The 4560-nt window shown below is 39.6% G+C and overlaps 1 long non-coding RNA gene across 1 annotated transcript; it reads left to right on the top strand.

Annotated features, from left to right (window-relative positions):
• Nucleotides 1-221: 221 nt before the first annotated feature.
• On the top strand, nt 222-1322 carry LOC131239400 (uncharacterized). The gene is made up of 2 exons (XR_009168196.1): nt 222-360; nt 986-1322. It is a non-coding gene; the product is annotated as an uncharacterized LOC131239400 (long non-coding RNA).
• Nucleotides 1323-4560: the final 3238 nt, after the last annotated feature.

Below are 4560 nucleotides of genomic sequence, written 5' to 3'. Positions count from 1 at the left end.
TGTGGGGTCTAGGGCTAAGAGAATGTTGATAGAATGGGTTTCTAATGTTAAAGGGTCTCTTTTCTGTGATCTTTCTTTTCTTGGCCGATAGTTGCTCCCTGCTATCTCAGCAGGTTGCTCCTCTTTAGGCCTTTTTTTTGTACTTTTTCTTTCTCTTTTAATGAATCCGTTGCTTTATAAAAAAAAAAGATAAGAAAATAATACCGAAGGCAGCGAATGATGTGAAACTGATAAGTGCTGGGAAAATTTTGGAAAACAACAAAACCATCGCTCAGTGTAGAGTACCTTTCGGCGAGCTTCCTGGAGGGGTCATCACCATGCATGTTGTTGTGCAGCCATCTTTAGCAAAGACCAAAACAGGTATGTTGCAGCTTGAACTTGAAAAGCCTCACAGATTACTTGTACTCTGGATGTCTTAGAAGAGTAGCTCAATATTGCGGAATATGTTTTCCATAGGAGTGATGTGCAAATCTATAGTTATTGGTGATTCTCATCCATTGCCTTAATGGATAGTGTCACCATTTCTCACTTGTACTTTGGATGTCTTGGAAAGGTAGCTCAACATCGAGGAATATGTTTCCACAGTAGTTATGTGTGAATCTATAGTTATTGGTGATTATTATCCATTGCCTTAATGGACAGTGTCACCATTTCTCATCTTTAATAAATTATGTTATCTATTAAAATGAGGAATGTGTCCCCTGCATCAATACAAAGTAAAAAAGAATATTCTCGAGGCTGTTATACTCATTTTCACTGATACATAACCATTAGGATCTAACTACGTGCAGTAAGCTGCAATGTTTCATGCTGAATCATTGGTCAGCATTTCAGCCCATATATGATTTTAAAAAAAATTTATATATATATATATATATATATATATATATAAATCTGGGATTGTTAAGTTTGTTCTCTTCTGAAACTAAGAGCTCCTAATGGATGCCTGTTTCTAGCAAATTGAATTATCTTTTGATCTATGCAGAAGTCAACTGATTACATATCATCTGGCACAGTGCTTGGTGAATCGTTATCTGCTGTACAACACACATTACATTTGATGTTACTCATTTCACTAAAGGATCCTGGATTTTTGTTCCATCTTATTAGCTTTCCCCTTTAACTGTTCAAACCCCAATCCGGATTCTGAAGGAGCTTATTTATTTATTTATTTATATGCATATATATTTTTATTATTATAGTAGATTTTCATTCTGTGCTTGCTATGTTCCCTGGTATTGATTGTTGAACTTTGTGTAAAAGTTGAAGCTCCGTTGGTTCTTTTAGTTTCCTTAGTCTCACTTTGCAGTCTTTTCTCAACATTTACACTTTATGTTTCTTTGTGCCCAACTCAGGGTGTCCCGTATCCGTTACGATACGGCCGTATCGGCCGATATGTAACGGTAACGGCCGACACCGTTACGCGATACATGGTCGAAACGGTCACCCCCCCGATTCTGTGACCGTAACGGCTGTTACGGGGCGGTTACGAAAAAAAAAGGGAAAAAAAAAAAAACGTACCTTTTTTTCTTTTTTCTTCTTCTTCTTCTTCTTCTTCTCCTTCTCCATCTTCTTCTTCTTCCTCTTCTTCTTCTTCTCGGACTGTTGCGGCTGCGACTATTCTTCTTCTTCTTCTACTTCTTCCTCTCTCTCTCTCTCTCTCTCTCTCTCTCTCTCTCTCTCTCTTCTTTTCGGTTTCCCTCTCTTCCTCACTAGTGGTGCACCGAAGATTTAGATCTACCTGAATTTTTGGACCATGCCTTAAAATGAGTTGGCAAAACAGATTGATAGCATTGATATACAAATACATCGAGGTGGCCCGCCTGGCCCACTAGTGGTCCACCTGAGATCTGGATTTACCTTTTTTTTTTTTTTTCCAATTGTTTTTTGAAATAAGATCATTTGATATTTTTCATTTTTCATTGTCGAATAAATGTCTAAGTGCCGATAGATTGCATTAATTTGAGGTTAGTTTGGGGCATCAAATGGTCCCCGAACCAGCCCCGAATCGACAACACTATTTACCTCTATTTAATTTTAATTTTTTAAAAAGATTTATGGGAAAAAATGATATCAAATTGTTAGGTATATGAATTACATAATAGGATACAGAAGTCCCTAAACTCTATATATTGAAATAAAATGCATGTGAGTCACGAAGTATGCAATGCACTAGTACTGTAAATAAAAAGAAAACTTGAAAATATAAGATGTTTTGGTATTACATTCATTATAATAAATTTATATAGATATCATATAGTTAGAAAACTAAATATAAAAGGTTTGCAATTAATTCAAGGTTGTTTGGTTCATAAATTCATCAGACAGTCCGATACAACTTCTCACCAAAGAGTGGACCGTTACACCACCATAAACATGTTCCAATTTATAAATAAATACCCCCGTATCGCCGTTACACCCCCGTATCCATATCGGTATCGGTGGGCACCGTTACGCCAACCGATACCGATACGGAATACCTTGGCCCAACTCCATCTCGAGTGTATGTGGTGCCTTTGCTTTTCAAGAGGGTCACAAAAGTATTTGAGAAGGGTCTTGCTTTTTTTTTTTTTTTTTTTTGTTAGCTTGTTAGTACACCCACTGTCAGATCACACTTCACTGTTAGCCACCCCCACTAGGGAATCGATGCCAAGAATGGTCTTGATTGTATATTTGTATTGCGATAGGAATAGTGAACTTTTTGAAGTCAGAAGCGAAGGGGCTTTGAGAAATGTGAATGACTCATCTTTCTTTCTTTCCTAGAAACAGTGCCCCATGGGCTAATCCATAGAAACCCCAAAGGGACCTTCCCCACATCATGGAATTAAATCACTGCTCAGTGCTCCCCGTCTAATGAATATTATGATCTATGTGAAATATGATTCTTAAGGACATGAACCAACTTTGTCCAACTGATGAAGAAGTTGCTGACTTTGGCACGAGTCCGTTTTCATTCATAGAAATGAACAAGTGCACTAAAAAATTCTGGCTGGCATGAGTCTACAATTCATCATTTGGCATTCAATTCCAATGCTTTTAAACATTGTCAGATGCCGAATACATGTTGAGTTGATTGGTGGAGCTCTTTTTGTTCACTTGGGGCTGGATTAGCATGCTGTTCACTATTTGTCACTCCTTGTGGGCATGCATGTTTGAATGCACCCAGAAATGCAGTTAGGCGATTCAAGTGGAGATAACAGTACATTTAGTCAAGTAGGGCCATTTTGATTGGGGGCATGTGGATGAGCTAGATATAGGGGTGCAACTCAGGCATATTGGGTTGTGTTGAGGGTCAACCTGAGCCCAACCTGACCTCATGAGGACCAACCTGCAAACTAACCGAACCTGAGTTCCAACCTGAGGTGCCCAACCCGAACTGTACCTGAAGTCCTCTATACTCAACCCAACCTGACCCAAGCCAAAAAACATGCGATTTTTCCCAACCGGACCTAACCCGACCAGAATTTACTCAACCCGAATTAAAACCAGGTTGGCGTTTTCAAACGAGAACCCATCCCAAGGACCTTGAAAACCCGATCCAAACTTGGGTTGGGTCAATTCGGTTTGGGTTGACCTGAGCCCAAGTTGCAGCCCTACTTGATATCTCCATAACCAGGCATTGCAATACCTGAGTATCGTGATTGCTGGAAATTATCATCTCTGTTTTTTGGATAACATTTTGGTGTAGGTGACTGCGATTCTTAGAACTTTTTTGCCTCAATTATAGGTTGGAAATCACAGGTGGTATTGATCATGCTACAAAATGGTCCCATCATTGATCTACACCATCCACATGTATCACCTTTGTATTCACAGGCCTCTCCTGGGTATACCTTGCTAATATAACTATAAAACTATTTGTCTTTATCTTTTGCTTAAAAGAGTTCCCTAATTAAAAGGGCGCTTCTAAACTTGAAACAAAAAGGAAATTGACTTTCTAAAGGAGTTCATGCACGTGAAAAATGCATGGATGAACACTGCACGCATGTCATACAAGTGAGAGAGTCCTCATGTGTGGGGCCCATCAATCCACTGATAGGTGGTAGATTGTTGTGACTGGGGGCCTAGATGCATCAATCCGCATTATGCGAGCGTGTGTTTCTCCACCTTCTCTGCCCCAAATGACCGGCAACCTTTCCTGTTTCTTAATTTGTGATTTGCATCGTTCACCTGTGAACTGTTGCTGCTGTTTGTTTGCATGTTGGAACACGAGTATTTTGGTGTGGTTAATTCAGTTTTGTGAAGTCATCATCATCATCTGAGCCTCACCCCAACTGATTGGGGTTGGCTATATGAATCCTGTTCTTCTATTCCACTCTACCAAGGGCCAAATCCTCATTTTTGCATCTGGATATAAAATTCATCCACATCTCTAGTATGGTTAGTTTCTGTTTGGATGAAAACCACAGAATGACAATGTGGTGGAACGAGAGGCCCCGCCTTCAGCTGCAGTGGCAAGCTGTTTGGTGCATCCCACAAAATGCAGATTGCATTATGCGCCAATCTCCCCTGCCTGCCACAACATTCCAAACTGCTCCTTCACTTTTATTCATATATTCA

Source organism: Magnolia sinica, chromosome 3 (assembly GCF_029962835.1).
Source record: "Magnolia sinica isolate HGM2019 chromosome 3, MsV1, whole genome shotgun sequence".
Classification (NCBI taxonomy): domain Eukaryota; kingdom Viridiplantae; phylum Streptophyta; class Magnoliopsida; order Magnoliales; family Magnoliaceae; genus Magnolia; species Magnolia sinica.
The sequence above is the reverse complement of the archived record's forward strand: the minus strand, read 5'-3'. Positions and strand labels throughout refer to the sequence as shown.